The 27,047-nt window shown below is 45.2% G+C and overlaps 1 protein-coding gene across 1 annotated transcript in view; it reads left to right on the top strand.

Annotated features, from left to right (window-relative positions):
- Positions 1-27,047, top strand: part of LMBRD1 (LMBR1 domain containing 1) — a 340,404-nt gene that overhangs the window by 31,537 nt on the left and 281,820 nt on the right. The window lies entirely within an intron of this gene.

The raw sequence follows: 27,047 nt of genomic DNA on the forward strand, positions 1-27,047 counted from the left end.
CGCTGGATTTAATGGCATGACTGTTGAAAACCAGGTACTAAGGGACCGAGGTTTGTCAGACTCGGTTATTTCCACTATATTGAGATGGGGTGGCATCCGGGCACATATTTGGTGTCCAGGATCCTGCTATTTTTGCAGCGAGGCGTGGATCAGAAACTTGCCTTATGCACCATCAAGGGGCAGATATCATCCTTGGCTGTCTTTTTCCAACATTCCTTGGTGACTCACTCATTGGTGGGTACTTTTGTGAAAGGGGTTCGACACGTAGTCCCTCCGGTTCGACCACCACTACCTCCGTGGGATCTGAATCTGGTGCTATCGGCACTCCAGAAACCGCCGTTTGAAAACATTAGGGAGATTCTCTTGTTAACTTTCTCAGAAAGTAGTCTTTCTAGTGGTCATTACATCTGCCAGGAAGGTTTCTGAGTTGGTGGCCTTGTCAAGTCTCCCTACCTGGTCACCCACAAGGATAAGGCGGTGCTACATCAGCAGCCCTCTTTCCTTTCAAAGGTGGTTTCGGCATTCCATCTAAATGAGGACACTGTGTTACCATCTCTATGTCCTAAGCCGACACACTCAAATGAGGTTGCCTTACATTCTCTGGATGTGGTCCGGGCTCTACTGGTGTATCTCTCTGCTAAGGCTCCCTTCCGGAAGTCAGACTCGGCTGGTCCGAAAAAAGGTCTATCGGTCTCGTCGTCCACCGTTTCTCAGTGGATCAGACAGATCGTGGTTAAGGCCTATGCCTTTAAAGGGGCGGGTGCCCCCTTTTCCTGTTACGGCTCATTCCACCAGGGCAACTGGAACCTCCCTGGGCTTTCCAACATCAAGCGTCTGTCTCCCAGGTGTGTAAGGCGGCGACTTGGTAGTCCGTTCACACTTTCACTAAATAATACAAGGTTGAGGTAAGCGCATCTTCGGATGCTTGCTTTGGCGGCAAGGTTTCGCAGGCAGCTGTGTAAGGTTGCAATTTATACTTTCTTTAAGTTATGTATGTTTTGCAGTTTCCACCCCTTGTTTTTTTTTTAACACTGCTTGGGGATGTCCCTAAGGTCAAGAATTAAGGAGCTGTGTCCGTCAATGAACTGCAGAGGAAGGGATTTAACGGTGAGTACAAAAATCCCTCGTGGTGTGTGGTTTTTTTTTTTTTTTTTTTTTTTTTTTTTTTTTTTATAATGTAAATAAAACTTACTCTAAAATACCAGGGGTTACCATTTTTGAACTTACAGCTTTCAGAATTTGAAAAGGGCCCCCTCAAACTAGACTTTTATTTTATTTATTTTTTTGAAAGCACATAACCTGTAAAATAAAATAAAAAATACTGCTTTTTTTGGGGCCCACAATAACTGCGCAAATGTTCATCAAATCTCTATTTTCACTAAAAATACACTAAAATCATAGTGCACATAAACGCAATGCAACTTACAAAATTCCTGCTATATTACTACTTATTACTGCTAAACCATCGTACACATGTGGCATACTAAAATGTACGCCCATGGAGGGCCATGTTTTTTTTTTTTTTTTTTTGCAAATCTGTTTATTGGGATTTAGACAGTAAACAAGCAACCAAAAGCAAAACAAAACAAACAAAAACAAAAACACATACATTGGTCACGATTAGTGTTACAGGCGTGACGTGTATAGAGTTGCAATATAAGACAGTGTGTTACATACAAAACATGTCGGAGAATTCAAGGCATCTCAACGGCCACAGAGAGCCGTCTCCATGTGCAGTAGGACGACTCGGAACTAAACCATGCTGCTCAGATATACAACATTTACACTAGTGCATATTCCTATTCATTAACAAACGATAATGCGTTAAGTAGGCTGTGGGTCCGAGGCCGTGGAGGCATCCGCCAGCCAGCTGGACCAGACCTTGTCATATTTTTGCGGGCAACCCCTATTAACATAGCAGTCCTTGTAGAGAGGCAGGCTTTCGTTCACCAATTTTTTCCACAGGGAGGGAGGGAGGGAGGGAGGAGGAGGAGGAGGATCTCCTTCCAATAGTCAACAATGGCTGGGCAGGTCCAAAAAATATGAATGAAGTCCCCCGGTATTGTCCCACAACGCCAACATCCCGGGGGGGAGGCGGGGTTCATTTTGTGCAATCTGTATAGGGTGAAATATGCTCGGTGGGCCATCTTAAACTGTATTAGCCGATCTCTCAGGGAGACCAGGGATGTGAAGGGGAAGTCCCACATGTCATCCCAATCATCATTATCAAAGGTGGGAATGTCTCGCACCCACTTATCTCTGAGTTTTCCCAAAGTAGGGAGGGAGGTCATTATCAAATGGGAGTAAAGTTTTGAGGTGGGCTTATCGTCACAGCTGGACTTGAGGAGGCCCTCCAGTGCGGATTGGACAACCTGGGGGGGAGAACTGGAGAACTGGCACCTGAAGGCATTGGAGAGTTGTAGATACCTAAAAAAATAACTCTGCGGGACGTTGAAATCAGAAATCAACTTGGGGAGTGGAGCCAGCGATTGGTCAGAAATCACCTGGTCCACTGTTCTAATATTGAACTTAGTCCAAGCATGGAGTTCAGGCAGTTTGTAAAACTGCTCCAGGGTGGGGTTTCGCCACAAGGGGGCAGCTGGAGAAAGTGCATTGGTAGGGTATTTTTCAATTTTAAGTCCTACCCCCCATGCACGTAACGTGGTGCGCATGGAGGGGGTCAGTGGGTACGGGGCCTTCGGGCCACGATAGAGTAAAAATTTCAACGCCTCCAGTGACCCCAACACCGCCGCCTCAACCAAGGTGGCAGGGTTTGTCTTATCAGGAGTGAGCCACCAAGCCGCAGTAACCAGCTGGGTGGCTAGAAAATATGTGTACAGGTCAGGGCACGCCAGTCCTCCCTGGGAGGACGGACGCGTAATTGTTGACCATCCATACCTGGGGGACTGGTTTCCCCAGATAAAGGAGGTAAAGAGACTATGCAGGCGGGAGAAAAAGGATTTAGGAATCCAATGTGGAGATTGGCGAAGTAGGTAGATAAATTTTGGTAGGATTTTCATTTTTATCAGGTTTATCCGCCCTAGCAATGATAGGGGTAGTGACTCCCATGCCTTCAGTCGCAGCCGTGTCTCATGAACCACTGGGGATAGATTTAGGGGTACAAAGTCCGAAGCCTGCCTCGAGACCACAACCCCAAGGTACCTGAAGGTCTCCACCCACTGTAGGGGTATATCGGGGGGGGGCAGTGTCGCGAGGTGCTGGGTCTATGGGGAACAGAAGCGACTTTGACCAGTTAACCTTAAGGCCCGTGATCGTGGAGAATGAGTCAAGAATCTGTAATGCCCCTCTGAGTGAGGAGTCCGCGTCGTTGAGGAAGAGAAGGAGGTTGTCCGCATACAGGGCGACCCTCTCCTCCAGCCAGCCAACACGCAGGCCTCTGATATGTAGGGAGGTACGTAAGGCCTCCGCCAGTGGTTCCATTGCAATGGCGAATAGGGCCGGAGAGAGAGGGCAGCCCTGTCTCGTGCCCCTAGACAAAGGGAAGGACCGTGAAAGACTTCCCCCCCCCCCCCAACTTAATGGCCGACGTGGGGTGCCTATAGAGCGTCTGAAGCCACTTAATAAATACCAAGGGGAACCCCATTCTGCGGAGGACCTCCCACAGAAAAGGCCACTCTACAGTGTCGAAGGCCTTCTCTATGTCTAGGGAGGCCACCACCCTGGAACCCTCAGTAAGGTGCTGAGCATGGATGTTAGTAAACAGGCGTCGTAAGTTGATGTCAGTGGCTCTATTAGCCATAAAACCAGTCTGGTCCGTCTCTATCACAGACGGCAGTAGGGGCTGTAGTCTCGTAGTGAGTAATTTGGTAAGAATTTTGAAGTCCGCATTTAGGAGGGCGATAGGCCTATATGAGGCACAGGATGTGGGGTCCTTAGGGGCCTTGTGGATTAGTATTATGTGTGCATGACTCATGGAGGTGGGAAGGGTGCCCTCCGCCAGACAGTGAGTATAGAGCTGGGCCAGCTGGGGGGCAAGTAGGTCCCCATGGGTTTTGTAGAACTCCATAGGGAGGCCATCTGGACCCGGGGATTTCCCTGCGGGAAAGGAGCAAATGGCCCTCCGTACCTCCTCCGGGGTGATGGGCCTTACCAAAGGGCAGAGGTTCGGGAAGTGGGGGAACGGACATTGAGGAGGGGGCAGTGGATGGAGGGCCATGTTTACCTGCACAGGTGTTCTATAGTTCCATAGTTTGTTAGGTTGAATAAAGACACCAGTCCATCCAGTTCAACCTGAGTGAGTGTCTATAATTGTCCCTACCCCTGTACATTGCACACTCACGTCGGTTCCTACCCTCAAGGAGCCCACAATCCAAGGTCCCCATTCATATACTAGGGCCAATTTTGGACAGAAGCCAATTAACCTTCCTGCATGGATTGTGGGAGGAAACCGGATTACCCGGAGGAAACCCACGCAGGCACAGGGAGGACATGCAAACTCCAACAGGCAGTCCCAGTTCTGTAAATTTGGATGCAACGGCTGCACTGGCATAGCTGCTGTTCCCAATCTGACATCTATGTGGGTCCCCGAACGCAGACAGTGTAAGCTCAGGGACATGCATGCGGACCTACATGTATGTAAAATTGGGAGCAACGGTTCTGTTCATGCAGGTGCTACATCCCAGATAACATCAGAGGACTGCCTGCACAGAGATGCACGGGAATACATGTGCATCCCTGTAAAGGTACGCTGTGTAGTATTATTATTCACAATTTTATATAGCACAGACAGTTTGCACAGTGCTTTACAATGTAGAGGGGAGGACAGCACAATTGCAGTACAGTTCAATACAGAAGGGCCCTGCTTGTAGAGCTTACATTCTATAGGGAGGGGGTGGTGGTACAAAAGGTAATAGATGTGGGGAATGATTTGATGGGGTTGTTAGGTGGGTGTGGGATTGGCTGTGTATGCCCTGTGTGAACAAGGAGAAGGATCTGGTATGCCCTACTGTGTTCCCTAGGTGTGTTCTAACTGTAGGGGGGATGAGAGAGAGAGAGAGAGAGAGAGAGAGTGTGCATGAACACACAATCTGTCTCTACTCCCCTGATCCCGGTTCTCGCTCTGTCACTAGGGGCACTTGCATCGGCTCTAAGCACGCGCTGTGGTCACACATGCCCCTAGTGGCCAAAAGGCGAAGTGACCTAAGGTGACGTCGTTTCGCCCAGCCATGCCATTCTGCCGCAGTTAAACTGGTGGCTGGCCGGCAACCAGGTAATGCAGTCTGTGCATTAAGATGAGAAAACCTTCTGTGTGTAGCAGCCTCCCCAGCACCCCCTAATTACTTAACTGAGCCCCATCTCTTTCCAGTGATGTCCACGAGTGTCTCAGCCGTCTGGCACTCTACTCCTGATTGGCGGAGACACAGCAGTAGCGCCATTGGCTCCCGCGGCTGTTGATCAAAGTCTGTGAGCCAAACGGGAGGGGCGGGTCGGGGCTCCGTGTCTGAATGGACACACGGAGCTGTGGCTCGGGTCCCCCATAGAAAGCTGCTTGCTGTGGGGTCACTTGACAGGAGGGAGGGACCCGAGTAGAGGAGGATCTGGATTGCTCTGCAAAACCAACTGCACAGAGGAGGTAAGTATAACATGTCTGTGTATGTTTTTTTTTTTTTTTAACAATACTTTACAATCGCTTTAATTTAGCCTGTTCCAACGCATAATAATGCTTTGCTTGTATTACGGCAATGTATAATTTAAATGGGCCTCAATTGGTAAAGGGTTTTTAATAATGTCTTTACCTCTTGTCTGGGGACACTGGTGAAACAGAGGGGGAACATTTCCCACTGACGCACCAATGAAGGTTGATGCCCCCCTTATCGAGGGGAGAAAATGTCTGTAACAATTGGCTAACCTTGGTAAATATTAAGACTTCACCCAATTCTCACAGTTCCAAAGAGACAATACACATACACATACATAGAGAAAAGGTGCCTCTAAGGGGATCAAAAAGAAAATGTAATAATTTGAGCTGCGATCCCCAAAAAATTGCTCATCTACAAATTATTGCCAGGACAAACACCATATGTTGTATCCCAGCTTTTCACCTATTATCTCAATCACATCACGCTAAATCGTCCCTTCTCTGTGTTGCTAAAAAGGAGCTCTGCCTCCGAAGAGCAATGAAGTGTGCATGCAAGCAGTAGTAAACACTTGACACAAGCTGTGACCTTTCCTCATGTTATGCATAACAAAGTCAAGTGTTTTAGATGGAGTTGCATTTTAAGGAAACCTTTTTGCTGCATTGAAGGAGCACTATAATGTGTTTACAAATTTTCAGTCAATATTCAAATGTTTACTGCTACAGAGATACATTTCTGTCGTTTAAGAGAATACAATGACCTCGTTATTTGTGCAGCAATTTTTCGAACACGTTTTTTTCAGAAAAAAAACAAAAAAACTGTTTCATGCTTTACAAAAAAAATAAAACAGTAAAGTTAGCCCAATTTTTTTGTATAATGTGAAAGGGGAAGATACGCCGAGTAAATAGATACCCAACATGTCACCCTTCAAAATTACACACGCTCGTGGAATGGCGCCAAACGTTGGTATTTAAAATCCCCATAGGCGACGCTTTCATTTTTTTACTGGTTACATGTTTTGGGTTACAGAGGAGGTCTAGGGCTAGAATTATTGCTCTCGCTCCAACGTTCGCGATGATACGTCACATGTGGGGTTTGAACACCGTTTTCATATGTGCATATGCGTTAGCTTCTGCGTACAAGCTCACAGGGACAGGGGCGCTTTACATTTTTTTTTTTTATTTTTTTTTTTTATTGTTAGTTTTATTTTATAAAAAAAAAAAAAAAAAAATGTGATTACTTTTATTCCTAATACAAGGAATGTAAACATCCCTTGTAATAGGAATATGGCATGATCGGACCTATTTACAGTGAGATATGGGGTCAATAAGACCCTCACCTCTAGGCTGGGAAGCCTAAAATAAAAAAATAAAAAAAAAAACGATCCTGGCTTCCCAGCCAAAGCGGCGCCGTTAATTTGAATGCAGAGGCCGGGCGTGACGCCATAACATCGCGCCTGGCCTCCGAACGATCATAGAGACTCCGGGGACCGTCTAGTCTGCCAGAAATCTCTATGGTATCATCCGGGGGCCGGCAGATCCTGTGACTGACTCACCGATGGAAGCGGTAAGTCGGGAAAAAACCACCGGAGGGTGGCGGGAGGGGGGGGGGGGCACTTCCCCTCCCGCCACCCGTAAGAACGATCAAGTGGCGGAACAGCCGCTACAATTGTTCTTGTGGTGCAGGAAATCGCCGTCTGAAAATGCTGATATCTGAATGACGTCTGTAACCTCAGGCATCATTCAGATATTACACCACAAAGCCCACAACGTCATATGACGTAGCTTGGGCGCCAAATGGTTAAATATATAATGTTGTCATGCCTATATATCAACACCGGGGGCTGTATTGAGCACTCACCACCTTATGCTAGAAACAGCGCTGTTTCAGGAGCCATTACTACTTCCTTCTCCTCTGGCCAAAGCAGCAGATCCTCTGGCAAACAGGGGGGACTGGTCTCTCCACCTGCGGACCCCCTATGTTGAAATTGCCCCCCTCTGGGGATTGGTAAGCCCAAATTCACTTAAAAAACAAATAAATAAAAAGGATATAAAATGTGGCCGATCAGCAGTGTCTTTAACCCCCCCGCCGCCGCCGCCATATCGGCTGTATGCTAGGCACCTATAGTAGGCTGCTTGCGTGGAAAAGCCCTTTCTTTTAAAAACAGGGGGAGGGGCCTGTTATCAGGGCGGTGGGCGGGGCTAATGGCATCAGCATTCTCAGAAGCCAGATACACGTGGAGGACGTTTTTTAAAAGCACTGTGTGTTGCTGCTGCTGGCTTTGGAGGGACACAAGAGCAGAGGTGGTTTACTTCAGGTTTGATGATGACACAGGCATCCCCCCTTGACACATTATTATTGTTTGAGGCTGGTCATTAATAGCAGCTTTGTAGTGCTGGACTATAGCCTAGCAGTGTACATTCTTTTTTGGTAGTGCATCTGCTTTATGCTTCAGGCTATGAGTGGAAGAGGGACCAGGAACTCCTCAAAGGGTTCTAGGGGCTCCATGGTTTCACAACAACCTAAATCCATTTCCAAAAGAATGTCATCCTCTTCTGAGAATGATGCGTCCAGTCATATTGAGCCGTCAAGGGACACTGATGCTGCAGCAGCACTGGACACTTCAGTGTGTGTCTGTGTGTGTGTGTGTATGTATGTAATATGTGTGTGTTTATGTTTTTAGGGCTCCTTCGCACCTAGCTATTGGGGTGTGTTACAGCACTTGCATTAATGTGTGGCGATAAGGCAGGCCATGCGGCATCCAGCAATTGATGATGCAATCGTCGGTGAACAAAAATCTCACTTGTCCGGTGGATAATGCGCTTATGTTATAAGATCCAACAGATAAAAAGTTGAAACTTCTTTTTAAAAACAATATGTCTCTAGCAAGTTCAGTAGCGCAGCTGGTTCTTACAGCAATTGGTGTATCTCAGTCCATTAAGGAACAGTTTGTGGAGATACTTAAGATTCTGCCTGATCAGTAGGCCCAGCAATGGGCTGGCGTATCAGGTGCACTATGTTTTACAGCAGATGTTATGAAAGATTCTATCATCCAAGCCTCACTGCTTATGCTAGGACTAGTGCATTCTCAAAGAGTTCTGTGGCTGAAGATTTGGTCAGCCCGAAGCGCCGTGTAAGAAACTTTTGGCCAGTTTCCCCTTTCATGGTGAATGGCTGTTTGGGGACAATCTGGATAAATACATCCAAAGGATCTCTATTGGGAAAAGCTCCCTTTTACCAGTAAAGAAGACGTTTAAACCTTTCTCCTTTTAAGTGTGCTTCCTCACCTGTGCAAGGGGCATCAGCCTCTAGGCAGTCTCACCGGCCTCCACCATCTGGTTCAAGGGGAAGACCCCAAGGGCAGCACCAGGGTCAGAAGAGGTCTTGGGGCAGAAAGCCAGCAAAAGAGAATGATAAAGCCTCCTTATGAAGGGGCGCCCCCCCCCCCCCCTCGCTCGGGTGGGGGGGGAGGCTTCTGCAATTTTCAAAGATTAGGCAGGAACAATGTCAAGACAGATGGGTGGCTTCCTCAGTTTCTCTAGGTTATAAGCTAGAGTTCCGAGAATTTCCATCTCCTCCTTATTTTCTAAGATCAAATGTTCCCAGGGATCCAGAGAAAAGGAAGTCTTTCTAGCTCTGGATCATATCTTATCTGGTGATATCAGAGGTTCCCTTAGAGCAGTGTTTCTCAATTCCAGTCCTCATGGCCCACTAACAGGTCATGTTTTCAGGATTTCCCTCAGATGAAACAGCTGGGGTAATTACTAAGGCAGTGAAACTGATCAAATCACCTGTGCAAAATAATGGAAAGCCTGAAAACATGACCTGTTAGTGGGCCATGAGGACTGGAATTGAGAAACACTGCCTTAGAGGAACAGGGCTCAGGTTTTTATTAAAACCTTTTTACAGTTCCAAAACCAAACGGAGATCTGAACCGGCACTTAAATATCCAGTCCTTTCGCGTGGAATCAATCCGATCGGTTGTTTCCATCTTGCAAGGAGGGGATTTTTTGGCATCAATTGATATCGAAGAGGCAGATCTCCACGTGCCGATATTTCCTGCTCACCAGAAATTTCTACGCTTCAAGATAGAAAATCATAATTTTCAGTTTGTGGCCCTTCCATTCAGTCTAGCCACCGCACCGTGGGTGTCCTCAAAGATTCTGGCACCTCTTTTTGCCAGATTAAGGGCTCAAGGCATAACTGCCCTACCCTATTTAGACAATCTACTTTTAATAGACCATTAGGTCTCTGGTCTAAACCAAAGTTTAATCACAGCTGTAAACTACCTGGAATCTCTGGGTTGGATACTGAAACTAGAAAAATCCTCCTTAAAACCATCAAGGAGATTACAGTACTTTGGGCTGGTCATAGATACCGTACAGAAGAATGTATTCTTACCCCAGACAAGAATCAATTCCATAGTAGGACTAATTCAACTTGTCAAAGCAAAGAAAAATCATTCCATTCGGCTGTGCATGAGATTGTTAGGGAAAAGGCTGTCCCTTTATGTGCAGATTCACTCAAGACTGCTACAAAACACCATCCTGTCAGTCTGAAAATCCAAAGCCTGAATTTTCTTGTTCCAAATACGTTTATCCCCCGACATACGTCAGAACCTAAATTGGTGGTTTATATGCAGCGACCTCCAAAAGGGGAGATCCTTTCTGTCAGTATCCTGGAAAGTGGTGACAACGGATGCCAGCCTCTAGGCTGAGGAGCAGTCCAGGAAGAATCTTCTGTCCAGGGGAGATGGTCCAAGTCAGAGAAAACCTTGCCCATCGACATTCTAGAGATTCGAGCAGTACGTCTGGCCCTAGAATCCTGGACGCTCAGGCTACGGGATTGTCCTGTCAGGATTCAATCTGACAATGCCACGGCTGTGGCTTACATCAATCACCAAGGGGGCACAAGAAGTCATGCAGACCAAAAAGAGGTGAATCATGTTCTAGCTTGGGCAGAAAACATTCTTTGCCTATCAGCCATTTTCATTCCAGGAATAGAAAATTGGCAGGCGGACTACTTGAGTCGCCAACAGTTATTTCTGGGAGAATGGTCCCTTCACCCCGACATCTTTCTAGCGATATGTCAGAGATGGGGTTTTCCAGACCTGCACCTGTTTGCGTCCAGATTCAAAAACGAAGTCGACAACTTTGTGTTAAAAATGAGGGATCCGCTAGCATGCACAACAGATGCATTAGTCTTCCCATAGGATCATTTTTCACTAATCTATGCGTTTCCTCCCAGTTCTGCTACTTCCGCGCCTTCTCCGCAGGAACAAAAGGAGGTGATTCTGATGGCCCCTGTGTGGTCCAGAAGATCTTGGTTTGTCGAGATCATAAAGATGGCAGTAAGAGTCCCTTGGACCCTGCCATTATGGCCAGACCTTCTCACGCACGGTCTGACATTCTATCCTACCTTACAGATGCTAAATTTAACGGTTTGGCTATTGAAACCCACATTCTAAAGGACCGTGGGTTATCCCCTTCAGTAGTGTCTACTTTGGTCAATGCCAGGAAGCTGGCCTCCAGAGTTATTTACTACAGAGTCTGGAAGGCATATGTTTCCTGGTGTGGATCCAGGGGTTGGCACCCTAGGAAGTATTCAAAAATCTAAATTAGGGGGGGGGGGGTGGAGGGAAAGAAAAGGCTGGAAAGGTAACCAACCCCGGCACTTTGAACGCTATCAAAGTCCTGGGGTTGGTTGCCTTTCCAGCCTTTTCTCCCCCCGCCTCCCATCCCCCAAATTAAGATTTTTGAATACAAATATTTGGGATGTGGTATCATTATTTTGATCCCTTCACCTTGTTGTCTGTTGTTAACCCTAGGAAGTATGACATGGGTAGGATCCTTGATTTTCCTGCAAATGATATTGGAAATGAAGCTGGCCTTGAGTACTATCAAGGGCCAGGTCTCGGGCCTTGTCAGTGTTTTTTCTACGGCCTCTTGCTTCTCACTCTCTGGTGTGTAGTTTTAATTCGGGGGGTAACACGGATCAATCCCCCTGCCAGGGCACCTCTAAATCCTTGGGATTTAAATGTAGTCTTATGGGCTTTACAGAATCAGCCTTTTGAGCCTTTATGGGAAATTCCCTTAGTTCTTTTGACAAGGAAAATATTTTGTGGTCTCCATTTATTCTGCCAGAAGAGTATCGGAACTAGCGGCTCTGTCTTGTAAAGAGCCATATTTGATCATTAATAAGGATAAGGTAGTTTTGCTTCCTCATCCTGAATTACTCCCTAAGGTGGTGACAGGTTTTAATTTTAAACCAGGATATTATTCTACCTTCTTTCTTCCCAGAGCCTCAATCTAGGGAAGAGAAGGCACTACATTTCCTTGATGTAGTAAGTGATCAGAGTCTATTTAAAGGTGACCGATCAGGTTTGCAAAACAGATGTTTTGTTTGTTCTGCTAGAAGGTCCAAAAAGAGGACAGGCAGCGTCAAAATCTACTATTTCCAAATGGATTCGTCAAGTGATTGTTCAAGCTTATGGTCTAAGGAAGAAAATTTCCCCTGTTCATGTTAAAGCACACTCTACCAGGGCGGTTAGTGCCTCTTGGGCGGTGCATCATCAAGCCTCTATGGCTCAGATCTGTAAGGCCGCAACTTGGTCTTTAGTTCATACATTTACCAGATTTTATCAAATCAATGTTAAAGGTCATGAGGATATTGCCTTTGGGCATAGTGTACTGCAGGCTGCAGTATGAGTCCTCTACCCTCTTTTTGCCCTACTCCCCTTTTTTTAATTTATTTATTTTTTGGGTCTCCCTCCCTTCAGTTGCCATTGCTATGGGACATCACACATAGTAACTACTATGGCTCTGTGTCCCCTGATGTATGAAAAGAAAACAGGATTTTTAAAACTACTTGCCTGTAAAATCCTTTTCTTTGATGTACATCAGGGGACACAGAGGTCCCTTCTTTGGTATACACTTGTATTGCTTGGCTACAAAACTGAGGTACTCCCAGTAGTGGGAGGGGTCATATAGGGAGTGCACTTCTGGTCTTAGGGTGTTCCAGTGTCCATCACCTAAAGGTGGCCTATTAACCCACATAGTAACTACTATGGCTCAGTGTCCCCTTATGTACATCAAAGAAAAGGATTTTACAGGTAAGCTGTTTTAAAAATCCTGTTTTTGAAGGCTGCTAGCCGGCCTGCCCATGAGAATTAATGTTTAGAGATTTTTTTTTATGTTTCTTTGATCATCATTTGTTTGGCTTCTGTGTAGTTATGTGCGGAGAGACCTCTTGTTGATTTGGTAATTCCCAGGTAGGGTATACCATAGTCTGCCCAGGGATAAGGATACAAATTCCTAAGGGGGTTACTGGTTGTTGCATCCATTCCTAAGTCTAGAATGTAAGATTTGTGCTAATTAACTTTTATAGTAAAGAGACATTGCTAAATCATTTCAGCAGCATTTGCCCCGAAGCCAGGGAGGAGTGGGGGTTTGTGATTATCATTATCGCGTTGTCTGCAAACCGTTTTATTTTGCGTTCTATGGTGCCAATAGTGAAGCCTGTTATTTTATTGTGGGTTATTGCATGTTCTGCTAGGGGTTCCATCATTAGGTTAAAGATGATTGATGAAAGTGGACATCCTTGACGGGTGTGATCAGTAATGGAGAATGGTTTAGATAGGATCTCCAATATGTACACCTGTGCTGAGGGGGATGAATGGGACCTTGGAAGCCAAATTTTATTAAGGGTTGCTTCAAGATATTTCCAGTGGACTCTATCGAACGCCTTCTCTGCATCCAGAGATAGGAGCAGAGAAGGCGTTCGAGTTGATTCAGCATTGTGGATTATGTTGACAATTCTTCGTGTTGCATCAGTTCTCTGTCTCCCTTTTTTGTGAAGCCTGATTTTGTGGTCCTTGTGTATTAGGAGGGGCGTTAAGTAATCTGTTGGCTATTAGTTTGGCATATATTTTCGTGTCCAGATTGAGAAGAGAAATGGGTCTAAAGTTTTGTGCACAAGTATGCTCCTTACATGGCTTTGGTAATGTAGTAATCAAAGCATTTAGCATTTCAGACGGGAGAGAGGAGGATGAGGCAGCGTCATTACATACTGTGGTTAAAAAGGGTGCTACGATGGATCCAAATTTCTTATAATGTTCTCCTGCAAGGCCATCTGGGCCTAGAGATTTGTTAGAGGGCAAAGTTGAGATTATGCTTCTAATTTCTAGGTCAGTAAATGGGGGTGTTCAGTGAGGCTAGTTGTTCCTTAGTCAGTTTGGGAAGGTTAGTTTCATGGAGAAACGATTCTATGTCCTGTAAAGCCAGTTGTTTGACAGGTGCCATCTTTTAGATTATAAAACGTTTTGTAGTAGTGACTAAAAGCATCTGCAATGGCTTGTGGGTCTATCAGTTTTTGTTTGGATGGATGGAACAGATGGGTAATTTTAGTTTTGGAATAATGAACTTTTATTCTATTAGCCATTGTCTTCCCTGCCTTGTTGCCAGTGGAGTAGTGTTTTGCTCTAAAATGAGTGTGTGGGCTTTTTCGCATGATTCCAACAGGTGGAATTTCAATTCCTGTCTAAGGGAATCTAATTTAGTTTTAGTTGTAGGATCTGGATTAGATTTTGGTTTTGGCTTTCTAATGTTTTGATATTAGAAGTGAGTACATGCAGACGCTGTGATTTCCTCCTTCCTAGTTGTATAAGGATCCCTCTTATGAATGCCTTATGGGCATTCCAAAGAACAGTATTATCGCTGACTGTTCCTGCATTAGTGTTAAAATATTCCTCTAAGCGGTCTCTAATGTAGGCAGAATGGACCGGTGAGTTAAGAATTGCAGCATTTGCTCTCCAAATCTGTGTTCGGGAGGTCATCGATGATCAGTCTTCTATGGTCATGGTGACCCGAGCGTGGTCTGACCACATAATGGTGGATATCTCTATGGAAAATATTTTGGGCAATGTCCATTTATCTACTAAGAAGTAGTCAATTTGGGTGTAGAAATTGTCGAGGGGAGAACTAAGAATAGTCTTTTGGTGGTGTGGTGGCATCTCCAAGCATCAAACAGGTAATTGAACCTAGTAAAGGGACCCATATGTGATGTGAATCTGTTAGAGTGGGAGGAAGAGTCAATGGAGTTGTCCTGTACTAATGTTGAAATCGCCACAAGTTGTCCCTGTTTGAGGCGATTGATTTTCTTCATCAATTTGGACAGGAAGTTGATTTGTTTCTTGTTAGGGGCGTAGATTGTTACAATGGTGTATCTGTTATTCAAAGTACATCTGCCATCAATGTCATTGAGGCTATTGTGGAGGGTGAAGGAACAAGTGTTTCTAATAGATATCATGACTCTGTTGTTTTTTTTGGGGACCGAGGCTTTAAAGATATGGGTAAAATTTTTGTTGGTACATGCAGGTTCTGCGTTGGTCTTAAAGTGCGTTTCTTGAATGCACAGGACTTCACATTGGGAGTCTTGTGCAGTTCACCACAGGGATGTCCTTTTGACTGGGTGGTTTAGACCTTTCACATTGAGTGACAGAAATTTGAGAATTTTGGAAGTGTTGTCGTGTTAGTGTAGAATAAGGTAGTACCTACAGGTCCTCCAGATGGGTGGGTTGTTCAGATGGGGAATCTGCGATACTTGCTAGACCCAAGTTTGAAGAGGCTGCGGTCTTAAAGAAGTTCCAGATTAGATGGTCTTGTGCTCTCAAGGATAAGGGTGGATAGGGAAAGAAATAGTAAATGGTAGTTGGTGTGGAGCAAAAAGGTTGAGGGAAACAATGGTCAGCAGTAAGTTACTGAGCTGCTGGTCAAAGATGAGGGTAAAGTTTGTGAACTATCTACAATGAGCAGGCACTGAATCGGAGTGCAGGTCTGAGGTTAGTTTAATAACATCACTGACCTGGTAGTCATTTGTTGAAGTGAGGTGGAGGTCCTTTTTGTTGAAGGCTTGCGATTTTGCTTTTTTGGGACGTCTGGGCTGGAGGGTCGTGCTCAGGGATAATGCCCCATGTTCTAAGCAATTGTATGCCTTCTTCCACTATGTGGATGTTGTGGCACATCTCATTTCTGGTAACAGTTTGGTCGGGAATCCCCATTGGTATGGAATCTTATGGTTATTGTGGGGTTTTGTGCTGGTCTGCAGTTGGCTTCGCTGTTGGTGGGTATACTGAGAGATGTTAGCAAAGAGTTGTAGCTTTGCGTATGGGTGTGGGAGTTGATTGAGGCGTCTCGCTTTTGTGAGAAGCATATATTTGGCGTGGTAGAAGTGTACCCGTATCATAGTATCTCGGGGTACTTCTGCAGGTAAGTGAGGAGGCTTTGGGAGGCTATAAAGTAAATCGAGTATGGTTTAGACTGGTGGAGGGTCTGGTAGGAGTGTTGAGCAGTTTCCTAGCGTATGAGTTCAAGTCTGCTGGTAGAATAGTTTCAGGTATTCCTCTGATTTTAACATTTATTGCGTCTCGATCGATCCTTGAGGTCCGCCATTTTGGCCCGCAACCAGTGATGTTCTTCACGGGTATGGTCATGTATTTCTAATAAGTCATTGACAGTTTCGGTCATGGTGCTCGTCTGTTTCTCAAGGTATCCCACTTTCTGCCCTGTGTACATCATTTCTGTTTTAAAAGCCGTGAACATGAATGAGCTGTCATTATGGAGAGAACTGTGACCTCAGCATTTCCTTCAGCATAGTGTCTATGACCGGCTGATTAGAAGTGGGGAAGGCTGCTATGGGGGAGGATGTGGACACCTGTGTGAGGAGATTATCTATCTGAAGCAGGCCTTACCTCCTGCCAGCATCCAAGCACATCCGCAACTTGGCTGGGCTGCTGGAGGTGGAAGACGGGTCCGGAGGATGGAGGTGGAAGACGGGTCCGGAGGATGGAGGTGGAAGACGGGTCCGGAGGATGGAGGTGGCAGACGGGTCCGGAGGATGGAGGTGGCAGACGGGTCCGGAGGATGGAGGTGGCAGACGGGTCCGGAGGATGGAGGTGGCAGACGGGTCCGGAGGATGGAGGTGGCAGACGGGTCCGGAGGATGGAGGTGGCAGACGGGTCCGGAGGATGGAGGTGGCAGACGGGTCCGGAGGATGGAGGTGGCAGACGGGTCCGGAGGATGGAGGTGGCAGACGGGTCCGGAGGATGGAGGTGGCAGACGGGTCCGGAGGATGGAGGTGGCAGACGGGTCCGGAGGATGGAGGTGGCAGACGGGTCCGGAGGATGGAGGTGGCAGACGGGTCCGGAGGATGGAGGTGGCAGACGGGTCCGGAGGATGGAGGTGGCAGACGGGTCCGGAGGATGGAGGTGGAAGACGGGTCCGGAGGATGGAGGTGGAAGACGTGTCCGGAGGATGGATGGGATGCCGAGGCATTTTCCTGGAATGAAATGGAAGGTTCATCAGCATCAGGCAGGTCAGTACTTGAGTCTGCTGTGTGCTGTGAGGCTCCATCTTGGATTTTATCTCCCTGAGGGAGAATGAAGAAATCGGTCAGTTTCTTAGGTTGTCTGCATTCCTTCCTTTTCCTGGATGTTCTGGTCTGGTTCCCCTGGGTGTGGGGGTTTGATTGCATTTTTGAGGTCTGGCTCAGTGATTTAGAGGTGATATTCTCCGTTTCAGTGCAGGAACTGTGAATTCAGGCTTCCACACAGCTTGACGGTAGCCACATCCCCTCTAAATGAAGCCTTTTTTGTGCTGCCTGACTAGACTGACAGATTGTGTAGAGAAAGATGGACAAGAAAATGCAGTCACTATGGAAAATTGCTGCCTGACCAGAGTGATAGACCTATCTGGAGATCATGCTAAACAGTAATTGCGCAAAATTGCTGCCTGACCAGATTAACAGACTTGGGTGGAGAAATCGGGACAGTAAAAAACAGTCCCTGTAGGGGGTTGTTGCCTGACCAGGCTTAAAGGGGTTGTAAAGCTTTTGTTTGTTATTTTCTAAATAGGTTCTTTTAAGCTAGTGCATTGTTGGTTCACGTACCTTTTTTTCCTTCAATTTCCCTTCTACATGTTTTATTTTCTTTCTGAATTTCTCACTTACTGTTTCTCCTCAGTAAACTTCACACCATCATTCGAGTGGTGTTTAGTCAGCCAGAACAGCTTACTGAGGAGGAACAGGATGTGAGAAATTCAAAGGAGAAAAACATTTAGAAAGGAAATCGAAGGAAAAGGTAAGTGAACCAACAATGCACTAGCTTAAAGGAACCTATTTAGAAAATAAAAAAAATAACCTTTACAACCCCTTTAAGATGTACAGTAGAGTTAAAGTAAAACACAGTAGCCGTGGAGAATTGCTGGCTGATTAGACTGACAGACAAATGTGGCGACAGAGGTACAATATAACATTGCACTTGTGGAGAATTGCTGCCTGACCTGGCTGACGGGTCTATGCGGAAATAAAGGTACAGTTAAACAGTAATTGTGGAGTTTTACTGCCTGACTAGACTGACTGACAGGCTTGCAGATAGATGGGGATAGATAGGGACAGTAAAACGGTCGCTGTAAATAATTGACCAGGCTTAAATGGAGCTAGCACTACAGTAAAACACAGTAATTGTGGAGAATTGCTGCCTGACCAAACTGACAGACGTGTGTGGCACGATAGGGACAGTAAAGTATATTCGCTTTGCCGAATTGCTGCCTACTAGACTGATGTACTTGTGTGGTCACTGTGCAGAACTGCTGCCTAACCAGACTAATGAAACTTGTGTGGTGGGAGAGGCAGGGCTGTCTTTAATGCAGGGCAAAAGGGGCAGCTGGGCCCTGTCATTGTTGTGGGGCCCAAAGCAGCTGCCTCATACTTGCCGACTATCTAAGTTTAAATTCCCTTATCTCTGGAAGTTTTAGTCCTGTGCTGTGTCCCGATATCTCGGTGTGAAGTGCTGGTACTAATGCTGCCCAGCTCTGCCATATTGTTGTGTACAGATGACTCGCTGCAGACCCTGGGTTTACATGTAAATAGCCGGCATTCATATGTAAATGTCAGTGGCATTCATAAGTAAATAGCTGTGGCTGACTGCATTGATATGTAAATAAATGTGGCATTCATATGTATATCATGCCCCCTGCAGTGAGATGATGTGCTGCAACGTCTAGAAACCAACCAGTGAGCAGTATTGCTATACAGTAATCTCTAGCAAGCAATTAACAAGCAGACATCATTTTGTTGTAACCCCTAGCAACTAATCAATGAGCCGTAATGTGTGCTCTAACCTCTAGCAACCAGTCAGTAAGCAGTAATGGTATGCTGTAACCGCTGGCAACCAATCACAATTGTTGCCTGATACAGTAAACTGATTTTAAGTCTAGCTGCTATTTATTGCATGTCTCAGAGCAGGTGGAGCGTGAAATTGCATGGGGGGTGCACAAGAATGTTTTATTTTTTTGCCCAGGGTCCAAGCAATGAGAGAGAGAGAACACGCGCACGCAGCACTGCAGAATTTCTGGCTCACCATATTGACAGATTTGTGTGGGGGAAGAAGGGCAGTTTAGAATTGAGCAAAGTCACTGTACAGAATTGCTGCCTGGCTCGTGTGTTTTTTTTTTTTTTTTTTTTTCCCCCTTTTGGTTCCTTGTCTCTGTCTTGGTGTCAGGAACCATAAACCAGAGACAGAAAATGCAGTTAAAATCAAATCTTTAATAAAATAGCAAAAGATAACAGTTCAGGAATGTAGTCAAAAACTGAAGCCGGGGTTTGGATGCCAGAGCGAGTAATAGACGAGCCGAGGTCAGCAAGCCAAAAGTCAGCGCAGTAAGGAGCAAAAACAGGAATACGTATCGGAAGAGAAGTCAGAGGGCCAAGTCAAATACACAGACACACTGGAGATCATAGACCTTGCAAAAGGGCACAGAGGAAATGAGCAAAGCTGTTTAACCGCTTCCGGACTGCCCACTGTACATATACTGCAGCAGGGCGGGCCCAGCTGCACAAAATTGCGTACCTGTATGTGATTTTGCGTACGCGGTGCAGAGGCTGTGTGCGCCGCTGGAGTGCTGGTCCCACTGTGATTGGACACAGCGGCAGCGATCTGCTGATTTTGTTCACAGGAGCCATGGAGCAGCGGTGTGCCTAATGTAAACAAGGCACACCGATGATCTGACAGTGAGGAAAAGAGAGATCTTCTGTTTCAGCTAAACTGAAACACGATCTCTGTTTTCCTCCAATGTAACACCCCCCCCCCCCCCCAGTTAGAAAGCACCTCCCCTAGGACACACTTAACCCCTTGATCACCCCCTAGTGTTAACCCCTTCCCTGCCAGTGTCATTTATACAGGGATCAGTTCTTTCTTTCTTTTTTTTCTTTTTTATTGGTGAGGTTTTATAGCAGACAATAAGCAATATTGTTGTTTTTTTTGTCCAAATTTATGTTCTTTTTGAACAAATGCCACCAAAAGAAAGCTCTATTTGTGGAGAAAAAAATGACATCAATTTTATTTGGGTACAGCGTTGCATGACCATGCAATTGTCAGTTAAAGCAACGCAGTGCCAGATTGCAAAACATGACCTGATCATTTTGGGGCTCAAGTGGTTAAATAACCAAAAAGGCCTTGGCTGTAGGTTGGACTAATGAGGCAGGTAATAGTAACCAGGTTAGTCACTGTGGAAACAATGAGTGGCCGGTAATTAACCGACAGCTGAGCAGCCTCTCTGCACTGAAAGAAAAGAGCTGCTCGTAAATAGTGGGAGCCCAGCCCTGACACCTGGTGACAATTGTTCTCTCATTTCTTGTCTTGTTAGTGACCGGGGATTCCCCCAATAAAGTGAGCTAAAAAAAATATTTGCAAATCTTTTTCACACTATCTCCAGAATTTGAGAAAATGGATGGAGATAGGCTATCATTTGAAATTCATAGGTATCAGCTGTGGGAGTACCATTCCCCACATTCTCCTACTGATTGCATAGTTGCACACTTTTAAATGAAAGCTTATGTATCTATATTTGTATAGTAGAAAAAAACACTTGCGCACAGCAGTAAGATCGAAGAGTTGAGACATTCACTTCTCATTAACACCCAGTCACAACAAGTATTGTCATATCTAAGCACAATTCAGAGTCCATATACCTTCTATTGAAATTTGATCTTGCTGAGCCTCTATGCAATTTATTCCTCCTTCTATTCTCCACAGCATTATTCCCTCTCAGTGTCTGAATATAATATGAGCATTGATCAAGTTGCAATGCAAATAGAAACTTTTCCTCCAGCTTATAGAAATTCTGTCCTTTGTGAGTTGGGTTTTTTTTTTTTTTTTTTTTTAAAGCTAGGTGGAAGCCATCTTCACCTAGGACAGAGCCTTAGCTCTGCTTCCTGATCATTCTAATGCAAAAAGTTCATCTTGAGGACTTGTTTGCATATATCCTCAAGACCTTGGCATAGGTACAAATGGCACCTGGAAGGATTCTGCCCATCCCTTGCTGATCTAATTTTCCTTTTAATGACCTGTATCACTGATAGTCCAGTTAAAATAAAAATTTAAAGTTTGTTTTGATTGTAATTATCACCACATCCAAACCTTGGGTGATGAAAGGAGTGCTGCTTTCCAGTGCCATTTAAACAGCTTTGCGACAAATCCCTTTCATAATTAAACGGTGGTCAGATATAAATTACAGGTCCCTAGAGGTCCAAGAATGACCCAGCATTCGGGCACAAAGAGTTAGGCCCCTTTCACACATGCGGATGGTATGTCCGTATTTCATCCATCCGTTTGCGGATGAAATACGGGCCATACATTCATCCCTATGGGATAGCGGGTGTCTGCGGATGAGCATCCGCAGACACCCGCTATTGTCCGCCTCCGCAAATGTCCGATTCTGCAGACGTAGGAAAATCCTATTTTTCTGTCCGTCTGCAGAGCGGATCGGATGAACACGGACACACGGTCCGTGCTCGTCTGATCCCCATAGAGGAGAGCGGAGAGCTGACAGGGCGGTCCCCGCACAGTGTGCGGAGACCGCCCTGTCCGCAGCCGGCTCAGCGGGGACAACGGAGCGATCCCCGCTGAGCGAGCGGATCATCACGGGGCGGATCTTTACTGATCCGCCCCCTTGTGAAAGAGGCCTTAGTGTCTCTAAATCCACATAATAATAATAATAAAAAAAAAAAATCCAATAAATGATGTATTATATGCTGTTCATTCTCACTCAGCCACTATAGATTTGTTTTATGTATTCTGCAAAAAAACTGGTTTGTCCTGCTGCTCTCTATCTCCACCTTCAGTTCATGTTCCCAATTTGGCTAAGGATTTTGCACCTGTGGTAGCAACTCTGCACATGCTCAGTTTTCAGTGAGTTTCTATGTTGGTGATAAAATGCTTATCACATCTGAGCAGCCCATGCGACTACCTGCATAGAGTCACACATGTGGGTGTATACACAGTGGTTAATGACAGCCCACTCACTCCCTCCTCCCCCATGCCCACTAGCCAGCTAAACACAATGGGGGAAAGTTATTGCACATAGATTAATGGAGGCTTTACCTCCCTCTTATTCACTTTTTTTGTTTGTCAAAGATTTGTTCAAAACAAGAATACATGAAATACACTATTTCCAGTGAGACATTATAAGAGCCAATATGATTACAAGTAAGAGCAACTGTTGAGGTAAGGTAGGGCTGATATCTCGGAGTCTGCACTGTATTCCCTGTGTGACACTCAAGCTTTTTGGAATCTGAACCCTAATGGGTTCACACTGTGCCCGGAGAGCTGCCCCCAAATAACCAGAGGATAACAATCACCATGGGCAAGCATTGAGCTTTGCGGATGGAGAAGGGGTTCAGGTGCCTGTGACCTAATGCACAATATTTTACATTTGGCAGCCAAGGAGGCCCTGGGTTGTTTCCATGCTTTGGCTATTGTCAGCTTGGCACCTAATAAAATAAAGTGGATCAATTTGCGGTTGGTTTTGGAAGTCTTGGGGAGATGTGCATTGAGGGCAATAGCTGGGGTTCTTGGGACTTGGAGGTCCATCACTTTTTGGATCAGGGCAAACATCCGGTTCCAGAATGACCTTATTCTGTGACATTCCCACCAAATGTGGGCAATTGAGCCTATAAGTTGACGCCCTCTGAAGCACTAAGGGTTTGGTGTGGGATACATGGAAGCCAATTTGGCAGGGGTGAGGTACCATCTGGCCATTACTTTAAGGCTATATTCAGTTAGGGAAATGTTCCTTATCCCCTTTAAAGGCCCTGGAAAAGGATGCCTGCCACTTCTCCAAGTCCCAATGTATTTGAAGATCGTTTTCCCATGCGGCCATATACAGTGCTTTACACCACTGGTGGGCCAGTGACTGGTAGATAACTTAGATTCCACCCCTCTGTTCTATGGTCTGTCCACACCATATTTTGTAGGGTGTGAATCTTGGTGGGTCGGGTTTCCCCTTCCAGATTTTGTGGAGAATGTGTTGTATCTGATGAAATCTTACAAGGTCACGATCTCCAGTTGCTGCATGTAGAATTTCAGAGAAATTGGTCTTGAGGAAGTGAAGTGTCCAATTCGATACAACCACTTGTCCAACCACCATTTAAATGATTTGATATCTTGGCCAGGGATGAAGTCTGGATTGTTAAAGACATTGGCTAGGGGCCGGAATTCAGAGGTCAGGGAGGTCTTGGTTCTCATTCTATCCCATAGAGTCGGGGATTGCGAGAGGATAGGTGAGTGTATTGCGGGTCACTCCTTGGAGGAGACCCATAGTAGGCAGTCTAAGATGAAGGTAGGGGCTGCCTGCCTCTATTTGTATCCAGTCCGTTTTTTTTCAAGTGTGGAGTAAACCATGGAGAGTTGTGCTAGTCTTGCTGCTTGGAAATACCATAACGTGCGTGGTTCTGGATACCATAATTTCCAGTATATTTTCTATGGCTTCCCTTGTGGATCCAAGGTTGGCAAAATCAGATTTGATGTCACTTGTGATTTGTGCTGCTGTGTTGGCCAGTCCTCTCTCTAGAAGGTCCAAGAGTTTGAGGAATATGTCTGCCTGCGATGTGGATGGGTCATGATCAGGCATGTCTGGGGATTGGGTTGCATGGAGGTAGTGTAGTGAAAGCCCGGTGTTTTTCTCCATCGTGCGGCCCAGCAGCGACTCTGTGTGGAGGCTGGAGAAGGAGCCAAGGGGTGTTGTGGGCTAACTTGGGCCACCTGGGAGTAGGTGAGGGTTGCTGGGGCTGGAACTTGCCTCTTCTCCTGTGTCCTCTCCACGTAGGCAGCATGTGGCTGGGGTGGCGGTGGCCATCTTGGTACACCCGTCCTTCCCTGCCTTGTCAAATTGCGGCCCGAGATCCCATCTGGCAGCAGGTCTGGACATCCAGGGGTACCCCTTGGGGGTCTCCTGGTTCAGGATGGCTCATTGCTAGCTGTCTAGGGGGGGTTACAGTGTGGACTGTGTGACTCATGGGGTCCGGGGTGATGCAGAGCTCCAGGCTCAGATGGCCATCTTGGATATCCCCCCTTCATGTGCACTCAACCTCCCTTTCATTCTAAGATGCAGGCTAGCGGGATGTGACACAGCCTGTGACTGGCAGAAATCTGCCAAACCATGTTATTGCCCAAAATAATAAAGAATGGATTTCAAATGTAGCACTTACCCCTGAAGGAGCAGCTAGTTTGAATTGGGCCTGCACTCTTCAGAGAAATCCCCCTTTAGTGTAACTCTGTCCCCTAGGCACAGCTGTGGTGCAATAATACAGTACAATATAAACAGTAAAAAATACCTGTATCGATCCTCTGGCTCCAACTGTTTGGGAAAGACCGTATGCCACACAATTGTACTCTTAACCAGAAATACTTTTACTGAAAGTATAACAAATAAATGGTTACATGAATTGCACTGTGTGTTAGTAGGCTAACACACAAAACGATTTTCTCCATCCACACAAATGAGGTGGATGAAGGTCTCTCCACCGATAAGTTTTCCAACATTCCCATTTGACAGAAGTTGAGCTAAGGATCGACTTCTCTCAAACGGGAACAGCCACAAATTAGGCTGGTCACTGCTGAGCTGGCCAAATTTGAATCCATCTTTGGCCAACTGTAGAGGATTTAACCTCTATGTTGAAGCACGCCTACACTTTATAACTGTCCATTTTTGTTTTGTTTTTGTTTCAATATAGTGTCTGAGAACTCAAACACGTGGAAAATAATATTTTGTTTTGACCTGTGCTTTGTCAACCTTCAGTTAAATCACTGGAAATTACTGGATCTATCTTTTGGACACTATTTGCCAAAATGTATTTTATTTTTTCAGTTGACCATTATCCTGAGGTTTATAGAATGGCAGCAGTTATAGAAATAAAGGGGGTACTTTTAGCGTAATGATCCGTGTCATATTTATGGCATGTCACTGTCAAAAGGGCAACTCATCAGTGCAAGGCTTTAAAAACTTTATATCATCTATTTAATCTGTTTGCTTTCAGGTAAGCACCTTTCTAAAACATACATGTAAGAAAATTGTTCTTGACCCCATCTATCTTTGAAGCTTTGTCTGTTTTTTTACTTCCTTTCATCTTTAAATTCCTGGAGAGAGAGGTTCTGAACACTCTAAGCTACTTTCCAGCTGCAAAAAAATGCCTATTTGACCTTGTATGTTATCAAATCTGCGGGTAGAGTCTACTGAGGATTCTTTTATCACAGACCAGTGTATTTTTCAGTGCCATTGGAAAAGGTCATCACAAATTATTTATGGTCCAGCACCTCTCAGCTCTTGTACTTAACCGTACTCCTCTTCTAAATTCTAATCTTTAGATCTTTACATCGCTGGGTCTTTCTATGTCATATTCCATCTTGTATCAATGCAGGTTTATTTTACATTGGAGCTTGTTCCTTATGTTTACCCACTTTTCAGCACTACAAAAATCTATCCTGAAAACCATGGTATAAAAATCGACAATATCCTATTTCACGATAGTTAGACAGTTGCTTCTGCCTTTGGAACATGAAATGGAGAGCTCATGTTCCCATCCAGCCTTAATAACCTCATCCTTTACTAATTTGTGTCCAATATTTAATTGGTGCAAAAAATGAAATGCATCCTTTTTACTTGGAAGATCTGTCGACCATGTGGTACTGTTACCCCGTACAGTTCCATTCCCAGTGTTTTTCTTTTAAGTTGAATTTCTCCCTTGTAGTCCTTTTTATAGACTGCTATGAAGCTGACTGCTGCAGTTCAATCAAAGTGGGGAACGGGAAGGTAGCAGCACCACCAACTTTTCCTGGTAAAGGATGTCAGATGTAGATGAGAATAAAGAAATACACGTACGCACTACCTACATTTATGACATAATGAAATTTTATTAACGTATATTTCATTAGTTATCTCTGGATCTTGATGGTGGTCTTCTGTCAATGGGAAAATGTAACTTGCAGAATGTATTGACAAATGCATTGGAATTACTTCAGGCTTCTTTTGCATTCCCATGTATTGGGAATGCAAAAAGAAAAAAGGAACAATGGCGCTCAGTCAATCAATGCGAATCGCATGCTTATTTAAACTGAATATATTGAATAAGATATAATAAATCTCAGTAATAGGTCTTCATAAGACAACTGTCCAACAAAGATTGGTTTTAAAGTCACATACAAGGTGCTCACAGGTATACAATCAGTCCAAAATTCTGGGTCTTGATGGACGGATAATGTATGCACATCCACAGAAGGCTACTTTTCTCTGGAGTGAAGCCAGCTCAAGTCATATAAAAGGAAAAAAAAAATAAAAAAATAGAAAAGCGCCACTCAGCAAAAGGTGCTTTAATCCTTAATAAAACATATATCTGACATGCAGAAAGTTGGGCACACACAGGAGTAAATACTGTAATCATCAGCGTATCCAGGAGTGCTAATAGAGACCGTGAATATGACTGTGGGACGCTGGGGGAGAGCCCAGCTGGGTCTCGCGTCTGGTGGACTTCAGAGCGGCTCGAGGAGATGGTGTGTGACGTCAGAGATGCAAGGGGAACACAACGCATTTCTGAGCATGCGTAGGACTCGTACAGAGCCAGTGCGCTCCTTTCTCAAGTGTAAAAGATACCGGGAAAACAGACTGGAAATTCTTAAATACCTGGATTCAATGGGCAAAGCTACTATGTGCAATTTAGACCACAAAGGGTGAAAGCAAAGCTGACAATACAAAGAAGGGTTTGCCTATTAACCCTATCAGCAAAACGGGTTACCTAAAATTGCAACCTAGTGCTTGAGCATAAATACATTTCAATGGCCAGAATAAATGATTTATTCTGGCCAATTAAATTTAACATTTCAATAACTTGACGCCTATAAAAGCTCTTAAAAGTTTGTAAAGGCTTTGGACACTTTTACAAGTGCCAGTCTTTTTTTTTTCTTTTCTGCAAAAACACTGCTGGCTTTTAGAAGTCGATAAAACGTCCTGTGTGCATGAGGCCTTAGGCAGACCATACATGGTGCGGATTTCTTTACTGCAACTGCAATTGTCTGCTCCTGGTGGGGTGGCAGACGGGGGTAGCCTATAGCAGCCGCTTGCGATA

This window comes from Lithobates pipiens, unplaced genomic scaffold, assembly GCF_037356315.1.
Source record: "Lithobates pipiens isolate NorthernLeopardFrog02 unplaced genomic scaffold, aLitPip1_a1.2 Scaffold_18, whole genome shotgun sequence".
In the NCBI taxonomy this organism is placed as follows: domain Eukaryota; kingdom Metazoa; phylum Chordata; class Amphibia; order Anura; family Ranidae; genus Lithobates; species Lithobates pipiens.